The 13,279-nt window shown below is 40.8% G+C and overlaps 1 protein-coding gene across 10 annotated transcripts in view; it reads right to left on the minus strand.

Annotated features, from left to right (window-relative positions):
* Positions 1-11,499: 11,499 nt before the first annotated feature.
* Positions 11,500-13,279, minus strand: part of CELF4 (CUGBP Elav-like family member 4) — a 715,804-nt gene continuing 714,024 nt past the window's right edge. For 9 of the 10 annotated variants that reach the window (XR_008203252.1, XM_052670670.1, XM_052670666.1 and 6 more), the window contains one exon: positions 11,500-12,993. The gene's annotated coding sequence lies outside the window, so the exon portion shown is untranslated. The remainder of the gene's footprint in view (positions 12,994-13,279) is intronic. The other variant, XM_052670663.1, reaches the window with a different exon arrangement.

The raw sequence follows: 13,279 nt of genomic DNA on the forward strand, positions 1-13,279 counted from the left end.
CTTTGCTGACTACATTATCCCTCTGTGATGGGTTTCTGCACAGGAGCTATTCTGAATTTTTAATGAATTTGAAAATCATATCCTTGGACTGGAAAAAATGGTTTGCTCTGAAAGTGTGGGTAACGATGGGCCAACTCCAGCTAACACTAGGCCCAGCAAAAGAAGATAAGATGTCCTGCCACTCCCTTGGTAACGATATCTCTGCTCAAGCATCATCATTAAGAATATTCTTCTGCTCTCTAGTTTTGTCCACCTGGAAGAGGGTTATACCTCAGACAAGTAAGGACAGCATGCCTCAGTGCTGGAATGCTGCTTGAATACATAGATGCAGCAACACACAAAATGTATGAAGATAATGTACACACCTAGGATGATAACTGCCATGGAAATTTGCTTATCTGCCTCCAACTCATAATTCTGTTCCTCTGATTCATCCTTGCACTAATAAACTGTCCTCTGAAGAAATGTAGGCAGTGTGTTGTATCAAATATTTGGCAAGCAGTGCCATATGCCAAAGAGTTTTCCTCTATTTCTCTGAGTAGTTTGCAGGTGTTGTTTTTGTGTTCTTTTTGTTTGTGTTTTGTTACTGATTCTCAGATTTTAAGTCATCCTTAGCTCTGTATTCATACAGTGAAGGCCTTCAGGATCCCATACAACATGACATGTTAGACTGTCGCTACTGGAGATGGACACTTCTTTCCTGCAGAAATATTTGTGATACAGAAAGGTCAGTGCTGACTGCTCTTTATTTTCCTTTCTTGCTTATTACTAATAAAAATTCAATTTTTTGGGGTGTGATGGACTTAAAGGGCTTTATTGCTGGTTGTGTGCATCAGTGTCCATGTGAACTGCTGCACTTGATGGTGCAAGTCTCGGTTTGCATAAGCTGTACTTCCATTGTTTGTTATGGGTCCTTCTCCTTCACCAAACACCATTTCCCATCAAAACTGAAACACTGCACTAGTTGGCAGCTGCTCTCAGAAAGTTTTGCTGCTACTGAATCAACCGTTTCTACACTTAAAATTTATGTATTTTTAAAGCTTTGACCCCATTTGGGCTGAAGAATGTCTGTTTTCCAGGCTGGAATTCAATTATTTTTCCACTGAGGCCTTCTAGGGAAACGTGTGGGAGATTTTGCTCCCCCCTTCCTTCTCCACAAAGTTCAAGTAGGTCAAATGCTACTGTCGACAATCTAACTTTAGCTTTACTCCTTCAAATCCCGACCAGTCTCCCAGACTTGACTTTACAAGTCCTTTCATGTCACTTCACTCTGTAGTGGGAGGAAGTGAAAATTACGGGCCACAGGCAGGGTTCCAAAAAGTGCTCTCTCTTTCTCAGAAAAGGGCTGGCATCTTTCCATGGGCCTTCATTGTATTTTATAGCCATACTACAGTATTTAACAGCATAATTTAGTAAGTGTCGGTACTCCGTAGCAGTGTGTGGAGAAACCGTCTTATTCAACCTCTGGCGACGTGCACTGATTCAAATAACACACTGTGAGGTAACATTAATGTTTTCTGGAAATGAAATTGGAGTCAGAAATGCCCTTATTGGCCATCAGCATAAATACTGGTGTCATCCTGATCAGCAAGCAGAATTCAAGACCTTTTACTCTTAAAAGGTGATTCTCTTTCAGACCTCCGTGTTTTAATTCATTTCCCACCAAATTAGCTCCCCCAAAGTGCAGACACCAACTCCACTCATTTATACCCGTGACAAGTTTTTTTTCGCTGTTGTTCATGTCACACCTTTCCCAAATTTTAAGCACTAAGAAGATCACATATTCACTATTGTTGTGTACCCGATTTTCTTTTTTTCTTTCTTTTTTTCCAGTTTGTAGAATGCATGAAATGAGTTTAAAAAGACTTTCCTGCAGATTGGAAATATACCCTAAGGGCATCTGTAGAAGAATGACCGCAACACAAGATCTGAGTGAAAAAGTTTCGCACCTTTCCAGCTGCAGCACTTCTTTGTTTCTCATCCACTTCACACGCTCGGGGGAGACAGGTTTGGTTGGGACCCTGCACTGCCACCTGATTCTGTGTGCTCTGAACATAGAGAAAAGGGGAAGTACTGACTTTTCTGGGTTGCCACAGATGCCATTTCATGTTTACCTCAGCTGCACAGCCACCAGCTGGGGGACTTGTCTTACCAGTGTGTTGGGATGTCAGCAATCAAACGGAGTAGAAAGCAGCAGTCACATCGGAATCTGGATAGATGTAATCTCCCGGAGAGATTTTAGCATCTTCTCCAGCCTAGAAGGCTGCAATAGTCCATCATAATTTCCATCAGCTGTACCGGACTTTGCATTAAAAGACACTGAATCCATGTAATATCATTCTTCATGCTTGCAGCCACAATGACAAGCCCCTCCTGCAGGACTGCTGCACTTTGATCTATGCTGTACCAATTTTTGACATCTAGCCAGGTCTAAACTGGAGGTTCCTTGGCGTATCAGCCAGGGGGATGCAGCAGTTCCTCAGGTCACCCTTCTCAGCTTATAGATGAGCTCTAATCTCAGGCTGTGCATGCATCATCTCCTGCCTTCATATTGCAGCAGTGAGGCTGGACTTGGCCTCATGAGGGCAGCCAGTGACAAGCTATTGGTGTGCATATGGGAGACCAGTTCTCCACTGGGCAGAACTGGGAGCTACCATGTGAGGCAGGGCTTTACCCCCAGAGTATACAGGGGTTCTTGTCGCTCTGTACATCCCAACACCTAGGGTAAGTGTTTTTGAGCTCACCACCCTCCCTGCCCACAGAAATTTTCCTTGAAAAGAAACCCGGTCCAGAACAGAGATGAATAGATCTACTAGATTGGGAAACAGTGAGGAAAGAGCTGCACTGGGTGCCTGTTTCACAACGTAGGTACAATTATAGTTGTACAAGTCTACCTATATAGCCTTTTATAGCTTTATTGCATGAGAATAACAAGCAATATGGCCACAAACAGACCTGCTTTTAGCAGGAGGTTAAACTAGAAAGCACAGAGATCCTTTCCCGTCACTGCTGTGATTTTGGTTCTATACCTACTCTGTTTGGGAAGTTTAGAGAATATCTATAGTAGTAACATACTCATAGATCTACGCGCATCCACAGCAATAGATAATACATTTCTTCTATAGCCTTGACTTGATGTTACCAAAGCAGTCAGAGTACTTTATCAAGAATGAGGTAGATGAGAAATGGAGTCCAATATATTTTTAAAAGTATCTTTTGTAAGTCTCAAAACCAGTATGAGGCAAAGTCATATGCCACTTCAAAAATGGATAAAGTGAAGTGATGCAACCCAGAAATGGTGATGAGTAGCACTGCCATAGGCTAAGCAGTGGTCCATACACTCCTCTCAAGATGGCATGCGGCTTGGTAACTGTCCAACTCCACTGTCTGCATAGACTGAAACTCAATTGCTGTTAACGAGAATGAAATTATGGCAATATTAGCATAATTAAAATGAGAAGAATCCTAGTTCAAGGATGATTGATGCCCATGGAAAGCTTAGGGTGGAGGCAGAAAAGACTGGTCCAAGAGTGTTGGCTCAGACTTTATTTACCTACACAGGTACTGGAAAAGAAAAAAAAGAAAAAAAAAAAAAAAGAAAAAAAAAGTTTAATGTGGCTACTGACTGGTATTAAATAAATGATGCATGTTGGCAGAGCGATAGATGAGAATTGTGGAAAACACATTGTGAAAGGAACCAGAAGAATTGCTGTCATAAATCTCCCCAAACTATTCTAGACAGAGAGAGGCTAAAAACTAAGCAGGCTACTGGGAGCATAGGGAAGGGGGCTTTAGAAGAAACCCATAGTTCTATAGGTCCATTGCCACAGAATTTGCCCAGTGTCCAGTCTCTTGGAAGAGGAGCATTGGATGACCAGGGAAAGGAAAGGGGTGTGAAGGTGTGACATTGCAACTTGGGTTGTTTGGCTTTTCGGTTTTATTTTTTATTTGAGGCAGGTTAAAAGAGCTCCAGGTGTTCTCTCTAGAAAAAAAGAGATTAGAAGGCAACATTAATCAAGTTTACAACATATTCAAGCAAGTAGATAAAGAGGAGAGAAAAAAAATACCCTGAAATGTTTTTCTAATGAATGCATATTTTAGCTGAAGAATTCACAGGGGTCGGCATGGAGAAAGACATGCATATATGCAAAACTAGGGTTAGAAGACAAACTGGGATTATTTTCAAAGCTCATAAATAATTTAACTGTTGGAAGAAAAACACAGAGGTTTCTGTTGATCTTATTGCCAAAAGAACAACCTTAGGCCTGATAAAGTAAGGGGCTAAAGGGTATTTCACACAGAAGCAGAGCACAGCTGTTTGTCTAATATATGCCACATCAAGTATTGTTTTTCTTGGGTAAAAGATGGGCATGTTGGGACAGGATAGGCTGGCTTCTCAGGCTCACTAAAATACTTTTATTTGGGGCTAAAGGGCCTTTTTGTTGGGAAGAAATGACTGTTTCTTGTTGATTTTTGTAAGGGGTTCACTGAAAGCAGTTATAACTTCCCCTTTAGCTTTTCTTTTCTTTCTTTATTTTTCCTTTTATTTTTTCTCTCTTTTTTTAATTTTTATTTATTTTTATTTTTTTATTTTTTTCAGAAAGAGACCAAGACTGAGTGCTTTAAACAACCATACTTGTAAAAGCATTGGAGGAGTTTGACAAATGACCAGCCACTGAAAATGTCTGAGGAGCAGAAATGCTGTCTTCATTTGCATTCCAGGTTACCATGAAAACTGTGTAACTTCACAGTGATCAACGCAGGTCATAGAAGAACTCAGTTATCTATTTTGCATGCACAATTATCCATGCCATTGTCATACCTACTTAGTCTTCACATTAGTCATTTTGTACAATTTAGTCAAGCAGTCAAATGGCTAAAGTTCTCAAAGTCCCTGTTCCATATAATTTCCCTTCCTGCCAGGTGAGAATGGCCAATAACTGTGCCTTCGACTCATCTTCCAGTGTGCCTTACTGAACTGATCTATATTTATATTTGTCTTTGAAGTAACATTTCTGGACAGAGAGGAGCTAGACTGACAGTGCTCCTGAAACCTGCTTCCTGCAAACATGTGGTCCCTTTGACCATGCCCGTTTGTGACTTGGTAGGCTCCAAGTCTGTTGGCTCAGGAAAAAGGCATATAGTATCTCTGGCTCTTCCTCCCAGTTGTGCAGAGCCTGAGCACCTTTGCACTCAGTTGGGCTCTTTCAAGTGGTCAGTACAAAGCATGGCTAAGACGTTTAATATCCCTCTGCACTCAGCTTCTCTAGGTTACAACCTTACAGCTGAGATCTAGTCGTTCTTCACCAGTGTCCCTTCTAGTGTTTCCTCATTCAGCCAGACCTAGAGCTCAGGTGTGATCATCCATCCATCACCTGCTGAACATACAATGTGCATTTGCACGCTCCTGTCTTGAAGAACTAAGGATTGAAAAGTAAGATCTCAATCATTTCTGGGGGGCTAAAACTGCAATAAAGCACTGGAAGGGCCAATGAGCAGTGACATGGACCTCTCTGATTTAGGTTTGTCAGAAGATGTCTTACTGACCAACATGGTGTCTATTAGTTATTGCTAATGATCCAGAACAGAGGCAAAGCAAGGTCTGGTCAAAAAAGGTTAATCCCCAGTTACACAGAGCCCTGCCCACATTTCTTCACTGTTCCCAGTTAATGGGGAAGGAACGCTCGTTTAAATCTGATGGATGAGAGCCCTTCCTGAAATTGGGCATTTGGTGATATCAGCCTCTTCGTGGAAGGAAAAATTCCCCAGTCTCTGATTAAACCGGATCTGGACTGTAAGTCTTTTAGGCAAGTGTGTTGCTTCACGTGGATTCCCTACATCTAGGAAAATAAAACACCTTAAATGTACAGTATTTCACCCAAACACAACTCCCTCCCAGCACTGCAAAAGCTTGGTAGTCAAGCAGAGAAAATATTTACTTAGTAAAGCTTTAAGATCAGACTTTTGGGCTGCAAGCCGGAAGGGCATAAATAAGCCAGATACAGGAAAACTCCCACTTAAACTACAAAGCTTAATCTGCAGAGCCAGGTAGCTGTCTGGTTCTTTGCCCTGTTTTGGCTTGGGCAGCTGTGTGCAACCTCCGTATCAGAGCAGAGGTTTGGCCTTCGCCTTCTGAATGCTGTGCTCATGCTGGACACAGGGGGTGGCAGCTGGTCTCATACGTAGGGCTAGCCTGCTCTTCTCAGGGTGACATGTGCTTTGGTCTAATCCCAGCATCCTGCTCCTATTCATATCCTGAACTTGCTGCTAATCAACCAGCAGAGGCATATACAGAGTTTCCTTCCCTCTCCTTGTCTTCGGTATTTAGGCAGTGTAGGTGTTCTGGATGTCCCTTGAGGTCATGAATGGTGGGGCCAGGGGCAAATACCTCTTTCTTTGTCATCAGTTTCCTGGCTGCCTGCCCTTGAACCAAAGCAGGCTGCTCCCCAGAGCCTATTGCAGTGTGCTTACATGAAATGTGATGCAAAGTGTTTGCTGGATACCTGTTGTGTGAGATGCAAGTGCTTCAGTGTGCTCTGGGGTTGCTGTAGGAGCAGCAGTAATAGAGCAGACCAAGTGGCAGGAGTTAAATTGAGGAAAAATTAGGCTGATCCTTTTCTGCTTACATGCAATTGTAACACTGGCTGGGGGCTCTGACTAGCTTGGCTTAAAAAAGATATTGCTCATGTCTAACACTTGATGACAGATGGTTCACCAACACAGCTAGGCCTATTGTCTCACTTAATTGCTCTTTGTTCTAGCTGAAAGAAGGTAATCTTTTCATGTAGAAGTAGGTAGGAGGATCTGTGTACAGTGTGCCTGCTGACAGCCACTCCAGTTCTGGAGCCTGCTCTGTAGTTTACTGAAGTGGAATCATCTCCCTCACCCTCTGGAGAAAGGATCTGCAAAGGAGTCAGGATGCCTAATTCGTGGATGCTTTGCTGTCTGGCAGGCTTTGCAACATAAATTGGGCAGCTGAAAATCTCTGTGCAGTGTGTGGAGAAAGTAAAGCATGTGATCTGGCATGCCTCTAAAGGCAAGGAGAAGCTTAGGGCCTCTGCAGAGCTGAGGAGAAGAGCACCATTTTTGGGATATGAAGCTGTGGCTCCCTGCTGGGACAGTTATTTCACCCACTGACCATGTGAAGAGGTGCATGGTTGGGGACCTTGCTTTGAGGAACTGAAAGCAATGACTGTAACCCAGCAATGTGTGCTTCGCAGGAGCACTCCTCAAGCAGCAGGGTAAAGAGTACCAAGCAGTCTGTCCTAGTGAGGTGTCCAGTGCTCCATAATGGCACATTTACCTGTATGTATGCAGATATGCACGTATCCTTCTCCAGTCTGTGCTCAGCTGGATATAATCCATAACAGGTTCAAAACTTACCCGATCAAGACCCAGAATTCAGGGTGGCTTCTGAATGCCATGGAGAGAAGATGCTCGGCAGCAAAGTGTTTCTTGCCACCAAAATCAGTTGTGTTTTTATCAGTGATAGTGCTATATGGATTCTTCAGAACAAGTGTAGGATGTTCAAGGTTGAGTGAGCACTAAGAAAAGCTTGTACAGTACCAGTGGTGACTTTAAGTGTGCAAAGGGATACCAGAATGACCTCATTCACCCAGCAAATAGAGCACAAGGGTTCTGATTTTATACCTTCCAAAGATTTATTTTGGATTTGTCTGTTGTACTGAGAGTGCTTACTGTAGTTAGAGGGAAGCCATGGGACTAAAATCAGTATAAATATCTGTTTTCTTCAGTAAGTAGAGCACCAGTGACATTCCAAAAGGCATTTGGAGACCATGACCTCATGTTCCATTGGCTCTGAAGTGATAGGATGAGCCAGGTATTCTCAAATGGAATGTACCAAGGGACCTTCATAGGCAACAACATCAGCAGCCTTCTTTTCTAAGAGATGCTGTACACAAGCTCGTACATCTCACCGAGGCACCCAGTGATATGTGTTTCCCCTTGCAAAAGCCCTGTGAAGTGTGAGTGGCTTCCTGAGGCCATAAACAGGAATGTTTGGCATGATTCATGGTAGTCAGTGTCCTGGCGCATTTGCAACAATGGGAAATGTGCTGCTGGAAACTGAAATATTCAAAGCGGAAAAGTCCTCATCTTGCTTCACAAGGACATTACCAACAGTGTCATGATGTCAGGTAGACAAATGGACAGCAGGAAGAGCTCCATATGGAGCGGCTTAATGGATAGCCGCTGCGAGTTGGGATGGGGTGGCAGTGGGGGGAGGAAAAGTTTTCTCTTGTGTGTGGGTATGTTGGAAAATGCAGATTTGGAAAACTGCCTCAAAAAAGGGATTTTCTGTTGTCTTAAAGACACAGAAGCATGATTTGTGGTTGAGGCATTTCCATGGGACTCCAGAAATAGTGACTGCAAACCATGGCTCGTACCAAAGGTCGCCCTCAGCTGTTCATGGGGGTGGGCTCCATGGTGAAGGGTGCATGCTTTACCTTTAACCAAACCTTTAGTTTCATGTAATGTGATTTAACAGCTATAAATAAGAAAGAGGACCCAGCGTCAAACACCCAGTGGTTTTGAGCTTCTGCAATAGTGTTTCTGGTCTGCTGCATTCTGGTTCATATGTGCAGGCAGCTGCAGTCTTTCAGGCTGGCTTTGCCTTTCTCTTCATTTTCAGGGCTTCACACTGGGGCTTGTCTCAACAGCTCAGCCTCGTGCTGAAACCAACCTATGCTGCAAAGCTTTATTGATTATATAGCACCTTGATGGCAGTTTGAAAGAAGCAAAGGTTCTCCGTATAGCAAACAGTTAAAGCTTAAAACAGGGTGGGTATGTGTGAACAGCCCAGAGAAGGGTGTTTAATAAACCACAAGGCCAAGTCTGCATTTCTGCTTCAGCCCATCCTATTTCAGTCTGTGTTATCAAAATAATCTGAGAGTAGAGCTCAGCAAGTAAACACCACATGGTTCAGGCAGCAGTATTGTCACAGCAAGGCTTCTGTACCCCTGTACACTAGTGTTAAATGAACCTCCAAAGGGTGGACAGTCTTGCAGTGTTTCTGTTTTTTGGGGGGAATGGGACTGGAGATTTTCCCACTTAAATACTTGAGGATACGCTGGACAAAAAAGTGAGGAGAATGCAAGGTCCCTACTGTTCCATTGGTTGTCACTATTGGTCTTCATAGCCAGGTTCCCCAGTTCTGCAACCCTTATGGTGTCTGTAAGGAGCTAGGTATTTTTAGGAGTCAAGTACAGAGCTGGGCCACCCAGGTAGCTTTAATAGTGTTTTCTGGTCTCCCCTTGTGATCGCTTTCCAGCACTGGATATTTTACCTACTGTATATTGCAGGTACCTGAGAAAAGGTTCTGAAATCTCATTTCACAGTATGCAACTATCAGCCCCCAGCTATATTATATTAGCCAAGGATGTCCCTGTCTGGATGTCTTGGGAACATATCCCATCTTACTTAGGCCACGTGGCCATGCCCTTGCAGGTACACCTTTCAGGGCGTACACTGTGACATGCAGGATGCCCAAACCCACTGTACTGATGTAGTATCAGAAAGGAGGGATCTAGGGAGTTTGGGGACCACAAGGAAGAGCTAGGAGGACAGCCTGAGAAATAGAGAGGGAATTGGGCAACAGCTTTCAGCACCACTCTTAATATGCCTCTTCCCTATCTGTTTTTTCCTCTCTTTGAAGGGCTTTGGGTGATCTAACACTCAAAACTGGCTGATATCAGAGGATGAACCTCTGTTTGTCTCCCATGTCTGTACAGCTTGGGATAGGATGCTGAATTGGCTTTGGGGCAGAAACTGGAGACCTAATCCTCATTTTCTAGCTCAGTGGTGTTTGAGGCTGATTCCCTCACATTAATCCTCTTCTGAGCATCTTCTGTGCTGTAAGCAGAGATGAGATTGATGAATGTGCTCCTTTGCATTTACCTTTTTTTTCAGATGAAAAAAAAAAATAATAATACTGACCATATTCCCTCCTAGTATTCATCACCTGATTTACATTTCATTTATTTCTATAGCCCCGAACAGACATTAGTAACTCATAATAGTAATAATAGGAGTTTCTACTAATAGAACTCCTTCCATCTGTGGAGTTCATATTATGGACAAGCACCATTAGTCCTATTTAGAGATGAATTTAGCTGGCGCAACTTGTCCAGAAGCAGACATAGCTGCAAGTATTGGGACTGAAACACAAAGATCCTGTCCTCGTCTCAGCTGACCTGGTACAGCCATTTGAGGGTGAGGGAAGAACCATCATTCAAAGAATGAGATGTGAGGGAAGCTCAGGAAGAAACTGAACCTCATCTCTGGAGACTGCTGAATTTCACAGGGTTGTCCCAAAGCAGCAAAAGGAACAATGTCCCAAGCTCTGGCCTCTATACTTATCAGCATGAAAAAACCATGAGTGTGAAATCAAACAACAGGCTTCAAACAGGAGCTACAATGACTCTAATTTGTATGTACCATTATTTGATCTACTAACCTACTAGGTTTAAGGTAAACCACAGTGGAATATCAAGCAGACATTAAATGAAACAGTGTCATTAATTCAATCCAATGAGATATGTTTTATATAACAAAGGGATTTGTTCTGATACTCAAACAATGTATATTAATGAAAGAGTTGAAATAGATTCATTTCGTTCTCAAAGCAAACACATTAAGGAAAGCCATCAAGAAGCAAAGAACATGGTATTTTTTTTTAAACTGTGCTTTATTTAGGGCTAAGCTGGAAAGCGTCATTCAATAATTACAGAAGATTACAAGGAGTTTTAGGGAATTGAGAGTGAAAGAGCAGTTGTATGGAACTGCAGCTGCGTTACACATCTGTACTTCCTAGCTGTGGGCTCAGTCTGGCTGTCCTTGCTCGGGCAAAATACTCAACATGTCTCATTGGGAGTTCTGCTGGAGTAAGGACGGGAAGATCAGGCCCATTAGGGAATTAAAAATAAAATAAAAAATAAAAAATAAAAAAAGAGAAAAAAAATGAAAAAAATGAAAAAAAAAAAAAAAGGAAAAAAGGAGATTGAGATCAAGATAAAAAATGCTAAGAAAAACAAACAAGAACATTAAAACAGAGTTAAATCAAAGAATCAGAAACAATTATCACACTGCTCAGTCAATGCAAACAAGTGTGACAATGATGTAAATCAAGTTTTAAGACTGTGAAAATAAATTATAATAAATATGATATACTTTAAAATATATGTGTTCTTAAATAATTCATTGTTTTTTTCTGAGTCAGATTTTTTAAAGCAATGTCTTATTTTTTAACTGCTCTAAAGTCATTTACCAAAGATAAATATCGTGCTTTCATTAAATAGTTTTCCTTGTTTTTCTCTATCATTACAATTAAAAGTCCTACAAAATATGCAAATTTATTTACAGAAAAACAGAGCCAGCATCTATTTTTTTTTTTTAAACATCCCCGTTTCTCAAAATTCCTTGTAAACAGTTTCAGAAGTTCTTCAAAGAGATTGTTTGCTTAATGTTTGTCTTATACTTAGGTTTTATACTTAGGTTTTTTTTTTTTTTTTATGCTTTTTTAATTTTTTTTTTTTTTTTTTTTTTTTTTTTTTAAGTTTAAGGTTTCTAGGCTAATCACTTGCCCTGAAGGTTTCTAGAGCAAATATGGAAGCTACTGAAGCATAGGATGATGGGAATTTCGCGGACAGCAGATCATGAAGACATGAAGCGTTTAGCTGTGTTTCGTTCTTCAAGTTAGAACTAACGTCTGATAAAAAGACAGCTGTTTTGTTTCCCATTTGCATTGTCTACAGAGTCGAGTTTTATTCTGTTTATTTTGTTAATAGCTGGAATGCTTGCAGTTAAAAAAGCTGCCATAATAGCCATTTATCTCCTTTGTCTCCTTAATAAATAACAGCATCCAACAGCAATTCGCAGAGTAGGAATTTATGCTCAATCTAAACTCTACAAAAATTACAGTTCTACAACATCTTTGTTTTAGCATTAACGCTAACTTCTATGTAGTATTATTTTTTTTTTTGCTTTTTTGTTTTTTTTTTATTTTTTTATGTTGTCTAATTTTTTTTCTATTATATAGGTATTTTAAACTTTCTTTTTTAAATTCTGTACAACTATTAGGATTTTAAATGGGGAGAGTTAGAAGCATTTACAAACCTTTTCTTTTTTTGTTTTCCATTTTAATATCAACCATCTTTCCTTTCTCTTCTCTTCTATGCTTTTTAGTGTATTTAAGTTTTTTTCTTTTTTGCTTTTCATAGATATCCATCTAACCTGCCTTTAACAGCGCAATCCTTACGTATTATACAGAAAACCATACGAAAGCTTCATAGACTCTAATTAACGTATAACCAAAGAACCTCCCAAAGTATCAAAGAACTATTATCTTGCTGTTTTAAAAGCATTTAAGCATTTTTTTTTTTTTAATTTTTATATATTTCTTATAATCGCTCTCAAAAACTGTTTTAGGAACAGCTCAGAGAAAAGGAAAGAACTTCCATATTTTACATACAGCTACAAGTCTGCGGTAAAAAGTTTTGTCCTTTGGTCCCTATATAGCTAAGGAATGACAGATAAAGATGCTCAGTGACTGCTACCATGGGTCGCACATGGTAACCGCATCCTTGGTGGCAAACAGGCACTCCTTTGTCAGTATCCAGGTTTGCATCTCCTGTTTGAAGAAAAGCCGCTGTGGTGATATCAGTGTTTCTTCAGAAATCCTGGTTGATCTTGTTCCTGTTCTGATTTTACTTATGTGTTTGTTTGTTTGTTTTCAAGCGCATGTCCTTCGAAGTCAGCAGATGTGATACTTTTCTTGAAGAAATGTTACAGTCTAAACAATCAAAGAGAGAATAAGTCTGAAGTCTTCAGCTTGATTGATATTTGCTGATATGTCAAAGGTGTAATCCAACAGTTCCCGTTTTTTTTTTTTAATATAGATATACTTTTTTGTGTTTTTGTTTTGTTTTGTTTTGTTTTTGTTTTGTTTTTCTAATTGTGGCCCATTCAGCTGCTGCCCTAAAAAATGAAGAAGATCATTGCAAATTAAATCAAAAAGGGAAGGGGGAAGTAGGAAGGGAGGGGGATATTTGGGAGGGGAAAGAGACCTAAAAATGAAAACGAAATTAAAAACAAGTCTGTTCTTTTGGGCCCAATCCTGCTCCTGTTGAAAGTAATGGGTGTTTTCTTCTCCCTTCAATTGGGACAGGATGGGGTTTCTGCTTTAGTTGTTTGCTTTTTGAGTCAATGGCTCTGATTCTGCTCCCACTCTCGTCAACAGAAAGATTCTCCTTGACTTCAGTGA

The sequence above is a fragment of the Tympanuchus pallidicinctus genome, unplaced genomic scaffold, assembly GCF_026119805.1.
Source record: "Tympanuchus pallidicinctus isolate F22 unplaced genomic scaffold, pur_lepc_1.0 scaffold9, whole genome shotgun sequence".
NCBI lineage: Eukaryota > Metazoa > Chordata > Aves > Galliformes > Phasianidae > Tympanuchus > Tympanuchus pallidicinctus.